The sequence below is a fragment of the Pimephales promelas genome, chromosome 21, assembly GCF_988280905.1.
Source record: "Pimephales promelas chromosome 21, fPimPro1.hap1.1, whole genome shotgun sequence".
In the NCBI taxonomy this organism is placed as follows: domain Eukaryota; kingdom Metazoa; phylum Chordata; class Actinopteri; order Cypriniformes; family Leuciscidae; genus Pimephales; species Pimephales promelas.
In genome coordinates, this window is record NC_142789.1 from 1,647,654 (window position 1) to 1,662,380 (window position 14,727).

The 14,727-nt window shown below is 37.7% G+C and overlaps 1 long non-coding RNA gene across 2 annotated transcripts in view; it reads right to left on the reverse strand.

The window, feature by feature from the left end:
- Positions 1 to 4,874: 4,874 nt before the first annotated feature.
- The window catches only part of LOC148969659 (uncharacterized), a 194,502-nt gene continuing 184,649 nt past the window's right edge, over positions 4,875 to 14,727 (reverse strand). For both annotated transcript variants that reach the window (XR_016148401.1, XR_016148402.1), the window contains exons 5-7: positions 9,357 to 9,431; positions 9,097 to 9,278; positions 4,875 to 5,884 (exon numbers count right to left, since the gene is read on the reverse strand). This is a non-coding gene — a long non-coding RNA (uncharacterized LOC148969659). The remainder of the gene's footprint in view (positions 5,885 to 9,096; positions 9,279 to 9,356; positions 9,432 to 14,727) is intronic.

Here is a 14,727-nt window from a genome sequence, read left to right on the forward strand (position 1 = left end):
GGGAGAGTCATTAGGTTTCATTTTTGGGTGAACTATACCTTTAACGTCCTTAACCTAACCTGTCTGCTCCACTATGTAAGGGATACAATTTTGTTTCAAATTCATCAAAGTCATTACACAACTGTGAGTAATATATTGGGTTTGGGCATTGCAGAGTTTAACATTATTGGAAATTTTGAAGATCATCGGTAACATACACAACAAATCTGTATTGATATATATAGTGGCCAAACTTACGTGAGGTGCTTCTACAGGACTTCCACATTAGGCTGCTGGCAGAGGTCAAGCTGAGGTCATCAGCACCTCATGGGTGAGGTCATCGCTGGTCACCACAGGGCCACTTCCTGCGCCAACACAACAGCCATTCTCGTCTCCATGATAACGAGGACATATTGTATATGCTGTACAATAATCATTCTGAAAATACACACTGGAGGGAAACCAAGACAATGTCTGTTAGCACTGATGCTTAGAGCGCCGGAGCCTCACAATGGCACACACTCTGTGTTTGTGGTTAGTCTTTAGTGGGAAACCCTGCGAAACACTCATTCTCACACATTCGCAGACAAAATGCTGTCAAAAATGGCTTTTGTGAAAGTCAAGGGCATGTGTGAAAGCTGAACAGAACACAACAGAGACGCTATAGGCCTCTTGGACATTACATATGTTTATAGTTACAGAACTCGATAGCATCGGTCAGTTTGGGTCATAATAAAGTGAGGGTATTCTATACACATGGACATTACTGACACAGTTGTGCATAGAGGATTTCATCATTATTCTATTTTTAAGGGTCAGAAAGATTTTCAGATCTATAAATACTTTTATTCAGCATTGAAGCAATAATCGGGTCAAATGTTCTCTTGAACTTTCTATACATCAAAATCCTGCATAAAAGGTAGCACACATTCTGTTTTCAACATTGATAATAATCAGAAATGTTTCTTATGTCATATTCGAGTGATTTCTGAAGGATCATGTGAGTAATGATGCTGAAAATGCAGGTTTGATCACAGAAATAAATTACATGTTTTAAATATATTCTAATAGAAAACGGTTCTTTGAAATTGAAATAATATTTCACAATATTACTGTTTTTACTGTATTTTTTTTATCAAATAAATGCAGCCATGGTGAGCAGAAGAGACTTAAAAAAAAACATTTTCGACCCCAAACTTTTAATTATTTGTTTGTTTGTTTGTTTGTTTTTTGTGGCTTTTTGATGAATGATATGCTAACATTTTTCTAAGAAATGTAAATCCCAAAGACTATAAACAGAAATCAAAGCCATTTCTAAAGATATGCGCCATTAAGTTTAACCACCTAGCAACACCCTAGCAACCATCTACAACTTAGTATAGAGAGAATGCATTGCCGTCACTTTCCTGCCAGAACAACCCTGAGTGGCAAAAAATCTGCTGCGTGACTGGATTTAATAGGGGAAACTGCGAAAATGCGACTAAAACGAACAATTTTATCAATTTAAACTAAATGTTGGACTCAATATAGTTTTCCTTACAACTTACTAAAGATCCAGTGATCCATGGATATTGACATGCAGCTAGAAATCGTGTTGCCTGACATTTATGTTTGCCTGATTTCCACACTGGGGAAATAAAAGCAATATAGACCTAAACATAAAGCAAATTTGCCTGTGAATGCTTTATATAAATATAATATAGGTAGATCTAAATCCGGGTGATCACTTATATCAGTGTTATATAGCCTATTTCATAGCCTATATCATCATCGTCCAGCCTTAAAACTTTATAGTTAGTTTTTTTGGTCAGTGTTTATTAAAAACATCCAATAAAGCAGAATATGGAATGATGAATATTTAATTGATGAGTTGTTAATATATATAACAATACTAAATATATGGGTATGGTTTTACAGCTAAATTCAGCATATTGACACAAAATGATAACTGCAAATCCACCTTTCGCTGACTGGAGTCCAGTTGTTTCTGTGAATTGCAGCGATCTATTTGCTCCTCTTTCTATAGCAGTCTGTAAAAACATACCTCAAATCTAGTGGTACAGTCAATCGCAAACCTCTTTCCCACTTTATATGTGTTGTGTTTGTTTTTCGCGGCATTCACGCTGAACACATATGAAGAGTTCAGATGCAAAAGCCTCTAAGTGCCATTTGAAATTTTCTTCTAGAATGATTATTTTTATCAAGCTTGTATATTTAAGTTCAGTGATTTCACTTAAATGGCAATGATAATTACCTATTAATTGTTATTTAAGTGAAATTACTGAACTTAAATATACAAGTTTGATAAAAATCATCATTAAGGAAGAAAATTTCAAATGGCATTTAGAGGCTTTTGCATCTGAACTCTTCATATACAGCCGCTTAGACTTTTTGCCACTCACCCTCTATAGTGGTGGTGAGTTTTACACTAAATTTGTCTTTAGATATAAAACTTTAGTGTGAATTTCTTTACCATAAAAACTCACACCAAAATAAAACCAGCATAATTTGTGTCCTGGATGCTGATTGGTCAATACAGCGCTCCATCACAGGCCTCTCACACCGACCTCCTTCCAGAAACAACTTTAGATTTCTGCTTGATTTTGACACAAAGCCAGATATCAGATATGATACTAAAGGGTTAGTTGACCCAAAAATGAAAATGATGTCATTAGTGACTCTCCCTCATGTCGTTCATCTCCAGAACACAGTTTGAGATATGTTAGATTTAGTCCGAGAGCTTCATTGGAAATGTGTGTACGGTATACTGTCCTTGTCCAGAAAGGAAATAAAGACATCATCAAAGTAGTCATGTGACATCAGTGGGTTAGTTACAATGTTTTGAAGCATCGAAAACACATTTTGCTTCAAAAATAACAAAAACTGCGACTTTATTCAGCGTTTTTTTGTCTTCCGGTTGTGTTGTGGATCCGCGTTCAGTTGACGTAAGACGCGGCTGACGTGTGTGTGGTGCGTCCGTGTATTCGGGTTCAAATAAAAATGCAAGTGTTCCTCTGTGTGGAAATCCTTAGACATGTTTGTGAGGATTGTTTTGTACAGCGTGCGTCTCCCTCAGACTGTAACCGAAGCTCAGCCGCACCACACACACGTCAGCCGCGTCTTACGTCAACTGAACGCGGATCCACAACAGAACCGGAAGACAACACAATGCTGAATAAAGTCGCAGTTTTTGTTATTTTTGGACCAAAATGTATTTTCGATGCTTCAAAACATTGTAACTAACCCACTGATGTCACATGACTACTTTGATGATGTCTTTATTTCCTTTCTGGACAAGGACAGTATACCATACACACATTTCCAATGAAGCTCTCGGACTAAATCTAACATATCTTCAACTGTGTTCTGAAGATGAACGACATGAGGGAGAGTCACTAATGACATCATTTTAATTTTTGGCTGAACCAACCCTTTAATAAGTCAGCGAGCTGATTGGTGGAGGAGGACGAGGGTCGTTACGGGTGACGGCTCTCCATCACATCTTCATCTAGAACACACAGCTCAGCGTCTGCCAAAGCTGCGGTTTAGCTGTTGACCAGACCGGAGCTTAAATTCTGTTTGAAACCGGAATCCAGCAGCAGTTGTGTATCCTGATGTGGTGCACAGTGAAAGCTGAGGTGTGTGTGAGGGTGTGGGGGAGGTGGGGGCACACACACATGCTCCAAGATGTAGAGTTCAATGACAGTTTCTCCAAGCCCAGGCAGAAAGCTCAAGAAGACTCCAGCACCAAACAAAGAGTCCAACTTGGCCGGTGTTCATTAGCGATAGAGCGTCCACAATAGAGGCGAGTGTGAGGTGGTCTCGGGCCCCGGGGCCGCACTGACCCGCCGTTGATTGATTGTGCCGGGCCGGGCTCACCTGCAGCCCCTGCACACACACACACACACACACACACACACACACGTCCTGACAGCCTGCAGAGAGACCCGTCAGTGTCAGAGAACAATATCCTGCACTGTGCAGCTCGCGACTGAGCACGCTCATAAATCACCACGGTGACAGAGACACCGCCCTCACTGTCCGCACTCACACACACCGTCAGAAAACCTCAAGCTGTGCAACTACATGAAAGGGGTGTTTTTGAAAGGTTACATTGTGGCACCTGACTCGGGCCGGCAAAAAAATATTCCGCTTATTAACCGTGTCCTCTCGCACACGGCAACTGTGTTATTTACGTATTTATGAAATTAACACAAAGCATCCTGGTCCTGCTCGGTGTTTCATATTCTAACCGAAATGACACCGGTTTCTTCTAAATGATCTATGAATTTTCAATAAAAATTGAATTAATAATTAAATCTAGCATGCAGCAAATGAACTCGCAGCAAAATATTGAAGTTTAAATGGACGGCATTTGACATCAACAAAAAAATGGGATTTTAGGGGACACTTTATTTTACAGTTGCCTTGTTACACTCTCATAAAAAATGTACAAAAGCGGTCACTGGGGCTGTACCTTTTCAAAAGGTACACTTTTGTACCCAAAGGCTGCATATTGGTACCTTAGTGGTACATATTAGCACTTAAAATGTACATATTAACTTAAAAATGTACATATTAGCACCTAAAATTAACATATTAGCACATAAAATGTACATATTAGCACTTAAAATGTACTTATTAGAACCTAAAATGTACATATTCACTGTAAAAAATAATCCTGTAAAAAAAAAAAAAAACGGTAAAGTATTGGCAGCTGTGGTTACCAGCATTATACAGTAAAAATACAGTGTCTTGCTGGTTTTTTAATTTACAGCTAAATACCGTATTGTCAGCTACAGCATAAAACTTTAATTTAACAGCTATATGCTCGAACACAAAAACAGTAACACACCACATAGTTACGGTATGATACGGTAGTTTACCGTTTTTTAATTTACAGTGTTCATTCAACAAAAAGCCACAACCAATCAACAAACAAACTGAGTCGCAAAGATGAAAGGAGGTCTGACGGGATTGGGACACCATGAGGGAGAGTCATTAATTAACATTAACATTTATTCATTTACACTCTTAGAAGAAAAGGTTCTATATAGAACCTTAAAAGCTTCTATTAGCGCTACGTATTTGGAACCCCTAAAAGGTTCTATACACTCTCAAAAAAGGGTTCCTCAGGGTTCTATATAGAACCCTGGGGTTCCATATTTGGCCAATAGAACCTTTTACAAAAAAAATGGTTCTATATAGAACCATTTTGGAGATCCATATATGAAGCGGGGGATGGAACCATTTCTGGTTCTAAATAGAACCATTTCTTCTAAGAGTGTAGCTGACGCTTTTATCCAAAGTGACTTACAATTGCTATATATGTCAGAGGTCGCACACCTCTGGAGCAACTAGGGGTTAAGTGTCTTGCTCAGGGACACATTGGTGTCTCACAGTGGATTCGAAACCCAGGTCTCTCACACCAAAGGCATGTGTCTTATCCAAGGATGTCATTAATAACATCCTTTTCATTTTTGGGTGAACCAAGCCTTCCCCATGGTAAAATCAGTGTAATGCACGGCTTCAAATAGCTCAGCCAAACTTCACGGCCACAGCGCCTGCCGGTTTAGAGAAGCGCTCAACAATAGAGTGTGTGAGAGATGCCGGGCACGGCCCTGTCCGCCGGTCATTCCACACTGACAGAGCTTTAGGAAGAGAAACAGAGGAGAGCGGGATGAAAGGTGAGTGTGCCCTGCGCAGGTGGCAGGTGTGATCACGGCGGACGGCAGGAACAGAGGGACACAAAGGACCGGTCTGTTTCCCGCTCACAGCTGCAGGGGGTGGAGATGAGTCCGGCTGACAGATAGACAGACACCCCAGCGGAGGAGCGAGACGGAGAGCTCGACGGGGATACTTCAAACGCAGGATCGGGTCCGGGGTGCCGAGAGACACATTCTTTCTAAAAGGAGGAGGGGGGGGCAGGCGGAAGAAAGAGGGAGAGAGAAAAGAGTAATGCCGCCTGTGAGCAAGTCTGCCGATGTGGAACAATCTCTACAGTCGCTTCGAAAATGCAGCGCATCGACTAAACAAAAGTGCAATCCCACAAACAAACAATGCTGGAGACTTTCCCACAACTAACTTCACTTTTCTCAGATATTTTGCCGTTGATCACACTATAGAGACCACAGGTGGTGTTTCTTTGTAATTATTTGTGAAACTCACTAGAATTCCTATTTGTCTACATTTTAACCAAAAGTGGCAAATTCTCAAACTTGTTGGTTTCTTATGGTTTTGAAAACTTTTATACCATTTTCAAGAAATGTTTTTAATTTGATAACTTGTCATGTGGTGTAACCATTAAGAAAAAAATAATAACATATTGCCCTGGCACCTTTTATACATGTGACTGTCCAAATATTTATGAGTGTTAATATATATATATATATATATATATATATTATAAGTTAAAAATTATTATTTCACTGTATAAAATGATTTTTTTGGTGAAGTTAATTCTACTGAAAAAAACAATGTAATTTACAAAGTTAGTTCAGGCAAGAATAAGTAAATTTCATATCAGTACTTAATTCAAGTGAATAGAAATTAAAGTGTAAATATCAACTTGAATAATTAATGAAGTTCATTTTTTTTTACTGGTTTCCAGCTGTATTTACACTGTTTTATCATTGATTTTTGTTGTCAGTATTAGTAACTTGCCATTTTGTGACATTTCGAATAATGTTTTTGCTCAAAATGACATTCAAACACAAAAATGACCCATCAAATGTGACCGCCATTGTGTATTGTTTACCAAGTATTGAGGTCTTTGCATTCACATGATGCTCATCATCTGAGATGATATAATAAATGACTTAGATCATAAAGCACATTCTATAAATGTCTACTAAAATTCAATATTATTGTTTTAGTGAAATATAATGCAAAGGCAAAGGAAATTTCAACTTAATCGACATTAATCAACCTTTTACTAGCCAAGTTCAAATTACTTATTTTCTGTAAAGTGTACTTAATTCCATATTCCAAGTAAATTTAACTTAAAAATGTCTAATTAAATCTACTGATAAATACGTTTAGGTTTTTACTTGGCAAATCTTTGTAAATTTACTGGCATTTTCTGAGTGGAAAAAGTTGCCTAGCTTTTTCAAGTACTCCAAAAATTTTCAGTGTATATTTTATATCTTTATATTTATCTATTATATTTATTTAATATCTAAATATTTGTCAGATAAAAATATGTTTTAGCATATATTTACTGTATATATATATATATAAGTTTAGAAACATTACTATTTTTAATGTTTTTAAAAGTCTCTTATGCTCATCAAGCCTGCATTTTAAAAAATACAGAAACAATAATATTGTGAAATGTTATAATAATTTAAAATAAGGATATTCTATTTTAATACACTTTAAATTAGATAGTTATTATGTGATTTTCAGCATCGTTACTCCAGTCTTCAGAGTCACGTGATCCTTCAGAAATCACTCTAATATGCAGATTTTTTTTAATCAATGTTGGAAACAGCATATTTTTTTTTTTTATAATCTCTGGTGTTTTTTCAGAATTCTTTGATGAATAAAAAGTTGAAAAATAACAGCATTTATTTAAAACTTACTACTTGTTTGTGTCTGTGTGACATGAAATAGTTTTATGCATGTAAAAACAGTGTTCAGTTTGATAATAGATCTGTTGATCGTAGTTTAATCCTCTTCTCTTGTGTTACTGTCCAGAGCTCCAGCTAAGACCCCCTGATCTCTGCCACATGGCATCCCATCAAAGCAGCTTCACTCCGGGCTCTGAGAACGAGTCAGCCCCCTGATTCATCTCTGGAGGAAGCATGCCTGTGTCAGATCCCCGTCTAATGTTTTTTCATGAGTGTGTGTGTGTTATTCTTTGCCTCAGCACGACTCCGAATGTAGTTTCAACCCAGCTCCCTGTCAAAATACACATATACTCCAACCACTTCTGTAGGCAACACAGTTAAAGCTGCAGTCCGGCGTTTTTCCTCTTTGTCGCCATCTCTGTTCGAAACCTGCAATTGCAGTCATTCACGGAATTATCAGCTTTACGTGAGTTGTGCCACGGCACAGCACAGATGAACACAGTGTTTGAGGAGTGTGTGTGTGTCAGTCGCGGCGCCGGTGTGGATACTGGCATTCAGAATCACAGATTATTATTTTTGGAAATATGACCAACATAAGAATTTTCACGGGAAAATGTCTTTTGTTCTGGTTCTGACATTGCAGTAAATCACGCTGATTAAATCTAACAATCGCTAATAAGTTATCATATCACGCAAAACTGTGCAAATTATACTTCATTCTCAAATTGTTAATTTGCGTGACTACATGTAATGTCCTTCCGATATTATTCTTGTTTTCGCACGCGGGTCCGGTTGCAGTCTCTTTTTTTCACTCCAAAGTCCGAACGAAGTCTTTATCATTTTACAGCGGGTGAATCTGTCGTCACTGGTGATCGTCGTTTGAACCTTTCTGGATCCGCCATTAAATTTTATCAAATTTAATTATATCAAGTGCTGTGAGAAAAGGCTATAAATCTCCACCTCCAGCATCCTCACACGCAATATAGCTTATACTAGCCGAGACGCTTCTTTATGTGTACAGATGTGACGTAATGACGCAAAGACATGCTCGAATCTCCCGTGGAAATCCACCAGTATAACTGGAGTTAAAAACATTATTACAAGCTTACCGCAGCTGAGGCAAGCAGAGAGTTTTGAACACTGGCGTATTTTCTCAAATATGCATTTTGGATAATTTTTACCCCCCCCAAAAAAATCTACGGACTGCAGCTTTAATGCATGGATGATTTGATTATTTTTGAATGTCCACAACCATCGGTGTGCGTGAATTATCACACACAAATAGTCACAGACTTGGCCTGACTGGAAGGGCAAGGTCACTTCCCATTGGCCGCAAGTCTAACCCTGTGTTTTCCAGGGCAGTCTTTTCCCTCCTCGACTGCTGATAGGAAACTTAGATAAGATAGTGTGCTGAGCTCAGCAGAGACTAAAAGACTTTTCCTTCTCATCTCCCCGGACACTTCAAGACACTTCATCTCTCCATGTCCTTCCTTCATACTCTCTCCCTCTTTTTTGTACCCCACAGTATTAACTACTTGCCCTCTACCTGTCAGAGCGGCACGTGAAGGTGAGTCCAGGTGTGCCGTCCACAGGAACGTGAGGAAGCCTGAGCTTTGACAGATAGGAAGTGACCTCCTGCTCTGGCTGCTTCCCGTATCACTCTTTATTTACCCGGACCTGCTGTCCTCCAACATCTGAAGCTCACTTCCACCTGCAGCCTGAGACCACCTAAAGAAGAAAAAGGTTATTACACCTCTGGGTTTATACCAGAAAACTTGTTCTAAATCATAAAATAAAGAATTGCACCTGCTTTTTGGGCAGTCTCAGTCTAGGGGACAATATCTCAGTATTAGCTTGTTTAAGATGTTTCTCCTGAAGTTGCTGAGGAGAAATAAAGATATACAAATGAGACCATAATTGACAGTGTTTTTGACAAAGAACTAAACATTTGACATGAAAGTTATTGTGATTTTAACGGAAAACTGTTGATTGGTTAACAAAAAGTTTACTATACAGTATAGTGTAAATAGTCTGTGATTGATCTAAGGGTACATTTAATGTAATTTTACTGTAAAATACCATTAAATTTACAGTTTTTGAAAGTGAAAAAGAACAAATTGTATAATTTACAGAGAAAAAAAAACATAAATTGACATTCCCACAATTCCCTGCATGACACTTCCCAGCAAACAAAGAATGTTCCCCTAACGTTCCCCTAACGTTCTACTGTAGTATGGTTCCTATTTGGTTATTTTTTGGGAACCAAATAAGAACATTCTGGGAATGTTCCCTGTAGGTTATTCTTAGGTTGAATTCCATAAAGTTTCTAGAACGTTCCACTAAACTTAAGGGAACGTTCTATTTACATTAAGAAAACTTTCCTGGGGAACCAATAGGGAACGTTCTGGGAACATTCTGGGAAACAAAAACTAATGTTCCCAGAACCTAAAATTGTTTGCTGTTTTGTTCGTTTTCTTAGTTATAATCAGTTTTGTACATTAGGGTTTTATGTTACATTTAATGTTGTTAAAATAATGGTTATTGGATTGTTTTTTTTTTTGTTTTTTTTAATTTCATGTCATGTTTGAGCGGAATACTGTGCCGCTTCTATATAATAGTATTAATCTTCATGTGGAAGACTGTTTGTGATGAGCTTTGATCATGTGACTATCATCAATGCTATGATTGGTGGTTGACAGTGTATTATAATGATACAAAATAATAGGCTATTCAATAGGTTGGTAAATGTAACATTATATCAGATAATGACATGCGGGTTATTACTGTAAATTTTAAGTTAAAACCAATACCGTATTTTTGACGGTAAATTTCTGGAAATCACAGCTGCCGTAAAAACAACGGGATTTTTTTATTTTTATAATAGAACCAAATAGCAATCTTGCTTAGTGCAATAATCAAATCACAAATGCGGTGATTTACTTAAATCAGTGCTTCCCAACCTTGTCCAAACCACGCGTGTAGGTTTCCGCGGCCCACTGCAAGAATTTTAACAGACCCGACTCTGTCGCGTAAGTTAATGAGGACTTAGAAACGGAGATTGTTCATTAAAAATAACAGTCTTTATTGAATAAACTGACAATGAAGAGAAAATTCAGATTATGGGTTACCGAGACCAGGTTCCAGAATCAATTTAGGTCTTTTAGCCTTAAGTCTACTATGCGAATCGTTACAATTTATAAACCTAACCCAATTCGAGGAGCCTTAGTTCATTCTAAAATCTCGCTTCTGATTTGCATCTTGGTAAATGAGGACATCTTGTAACATGTTTAGATGTTTTCTGAACAATGTGTGAGATTATTCGATTATTATTATCTCATCAATCTCAAATGAGTTATTGACCGCAATTTTTCTTTCCGGTGGGAGCATACTTTTTTTTTTTTTTTTTTTTTACTTTTTTTAAGAATCAGTATAGAGTGCTTATAAAGAGGTCATGATAAGAGTAAGGAGTTGCAGATGAACATAGATCACTGGAAAGAGAACAATGCTGGGAGATTGTAGGGAGTGATTTTGGAAAGATGATGTTTTAGGGCAGAGTGCAGACAGGAACGCTGGGGTGAGAGTGAGTTGGACATGCATTATGGAGAGTGGACGGTTTGGGGAAGGGAAGAGAACCCAGGAGTTGGAGCCAGTTAAGAGGAAAATCAGGAAACTCCCCCCCTCCTCAGTCAGGACCACCCCTCCCAGCTCCCTCTTCCTGCCAAAACTCAGCGCACTTCCTCTGCAGCTATTGGGATTCCCACCTGGGACATTCCATCCATGAAATACACCTCTCTCTCTCTTTCATTTTGTGTTTTATTTACAAACTGTAGGCTACATATTATTATGGTTACACTCTTGGTTAAAGTATCCCTTTCGTGGTTGAATTCATTCCTGGTTTTCACAATAATACTCTGCCATTGATTCAACGAGTTTCTGTTTCTTAAAGAAATGTCTGTCAGTAATTTTCGCGGTTGTTTGTTTCGCGCGACCCGTGTTGTCTTTTTGTCGCCCTTTGAACGTTCGATTTTGGCTATTATTTACCTTTAGCAAACGCTAAAAATAGGCTAAATGTTTTGTGATAGATGTGTTGTGTGAATCTATAATAAACGAGATAGGAAAATACCGACAGCTTACTTGTGTTTTGCGGTGTGCGGTCATCGCGTGAGCAGCCCACAGTTCTGTTGCTATAGTTACTCCTCATGCCAGCGCGACTTTCCGCGAGCGTATTTAACTTATAATCTAACTTTTGTAGTTGTAAAACGTTGTTTGTGCATACAATAATAATACCTAGGCTACATAAGAATACCTCAAACTTTTTAACATTCAAGGCTAATTATTTAGAACCCAATATTCGCATCCTGTCCATCTGTTGTGAAAACCATTGAGGGTGTGGGAACTGACTGCAACGCGCTCTGACCACTAGAGGTCACTATATCACAAAGAAAAACGCCTATTATCAGTCATTCCGTTCATTGCGAGCTACTTTGTATTTTTCCAACACAAAACGGGTGATGTTGTAGACAGTTTTTTTCAGTTCTCACATAACTAAAAAAAAAGCCATTACCTGATAAAATTAGCTAAATGAAATGACAGAGGGGCGAATGTTATGCGAATGAATGCAGGAACTCGCAGGAAGGGTGAAAATACCAGGTTACATGACTTTGTGTTTGACCTTTTCGGAAAACGAGCTAATCCTGGGGTATAATAGACTCTGGTGCAGATATGGAAAACTGCAGCTCCGTTATCTGAGTTGCCGTGGAGACCATCAGCGAGCGCGCGCCCGGTGAAGATGCCGCCTTATTAAAAGGGGAGTTTGTATATATTGGAAAAAGGCGCTTTTTGTCATAAAGTGTCACTCACACGCACAACGTCCTCCTCTCGATTGTAAATGGAAACCTGTCTCTTTTCTCTAAAATAACAAAACTCACTTCGTGCACGGTTAAACATAGAAGTCCATTTTTTGTGGGCAGAAAGGGCCTGTCAGAAAACCGGCACTCAGTGATGATCTGTGTACAGTCTAGCATCTTCTCCAAACTAGAAATAATCAATTCCGTGTTCGCATTAATTAACAGCACAGTTGTTCATTTAATAAAACAATAAAAGACGGGCAGTAAAAAAACTGGTCTCATTTTTTTAAATTTAATATAGCCTAATAATAATAGCATAATAACAATAGAAAAAGGCATTTAAGAAATAACCTTTCATGTTAAATGTTTTTTTTTTTAAATGTGTAAAGGCTAAAACATGCTTTCATAATTATAACAACAATATGTCCATTCTAACTTAACAAGTCGTTATTTTTTCATTTCTATAACAATGCTGCATGTGTTTTCAGAGTTTCAACTTTATTTTCATCATTAGAAAATTATTTAAATACACTTTGGCACCACTTTGAATTTATTTATTTTTTAATTTATAATTTAGGGGCAGCTAACTTCAGTTCACCGCGGAGAAATTTAAAATGAATTCGAACGGATGATTTTAAAATCCTTCTGATTCATTATGACGTCTCCACTTTCAGGACACACGTTTTTAATGGCATTAACTTGTAGGCGTTCATTAGTGCTGAAACGAGATCACATGCTGTTTTAAAGCCTAATGGACGGGCTGATATTCAATTAGGCTACAAAACACTAACAGTTATAGTAACTCTAGCCGGAGTAACTGAAGATACTGATGAGAATTATTTCGATAAAACTAAAATGATTTCTCACTAACGGACTAGGCCTAGAATTTTAAAGGGCAAAAGTTGCTATTTTTTTTTTATCTTATTTAACTAATTATATGACAATTATTGTTCGTATAAATCTAACAATAAGAAACCGCCTCTTATTGTTTTTTTGTTTTGTTTTTGTAATTAGTAATTTATAGCGCTGCAAAGCGCTATGCCCATTGCCAAGTGTTTTCAGCTGTCTGGCTTGCAATTAATTTATAGGACTAGGCCTATTGATTTTAATTCCCATAAGAAAGACGTGCTGAAAAGGTAGGTAACGATAACGATACTGCTGATACCCACTGGATAAAGAAGGCAAAACAAGTGTTTGGATGAAACGAGCTAATTTCACAACTAATTCAACACGTAACAGATCTAATGACAAGACAGAATAATCACGCAGATACCTATCAACAGTAGCGCTACAATATATGATAATGGCTGCATTGATATGTTAAGCGTGTGTACCTCTCTGCCCGTCCAATAAACTCGCTCAAAACCCCAGCTAATATTGGCCCGAACACGTTAAATGTGTAAATATTTCTCCTTCGGGTAGCCTATCTGTCTCTATCACCCCTGCGATCTTCCCCCTCAAATGATGCATTAGATGCATTGAATGTATTTGTTGTGGCGGTTTGAAAAGACGGCGATAATCTGGGGGAGAGAGATAAGAAACACCAATTTATTCAGCGCCACTTTGGACCCTGTTTCCAGCCTCGCTCGGTCCTGACACCTCCAGCGGTAAGCTGATAACGATTAGGCCATTTATTATCTTCACAAAGAACAAAGATTGCCTCACGCCGATGAAATATTACCCCCGGTAATAATCGGAAGGAGAGGGCCCTGGCATCTGATGCATGCATATATAAATAATAACTTTAGAACCCTTTTTTAAAAAAAGCAATAAAATGATGAGAATTATATATAAAAATTGGAAAGTCTATTAAAAAATACAAACAAACCATAATATATATATATGAAGAATTCAGATGCAAAAGCCTCTAAGTGCCATTTAAAATTTTGTTCTAGAATGACCATTTTTATCAAGCTTGTGTATTTAAGTTCAGTAATTTCACTTAAATGACAATTCATATAGGTAATCTTCATTGTCATTTAAGTGAAATTACTGAACTTAAATATACAAGCTTGATAAAAATGATCATTTTAGAAGAAAATTTCAAATGGCACTTAGAGGCTTTTGCATCTGAACTCTTCATATATAATTAGGCATGTAATAATAATGTATAGGCTAAGTCTTCAAGAAAACTCAATGCATTATCTTATAATAATTGACGATTTTGCTTTTCACTATTTAGCATGGCTAAAAAGGCATGAGAACTTGTAAAGTGTTTTTTTCGGGATAAATGAGTCTGATTCACGCGCACTCTTTACTTTGACGCATGGCAAGACTCGGAGACGTGCACGCGCTCTGCTGCGCCTTTGATGGACAACGTGAAATGGAAA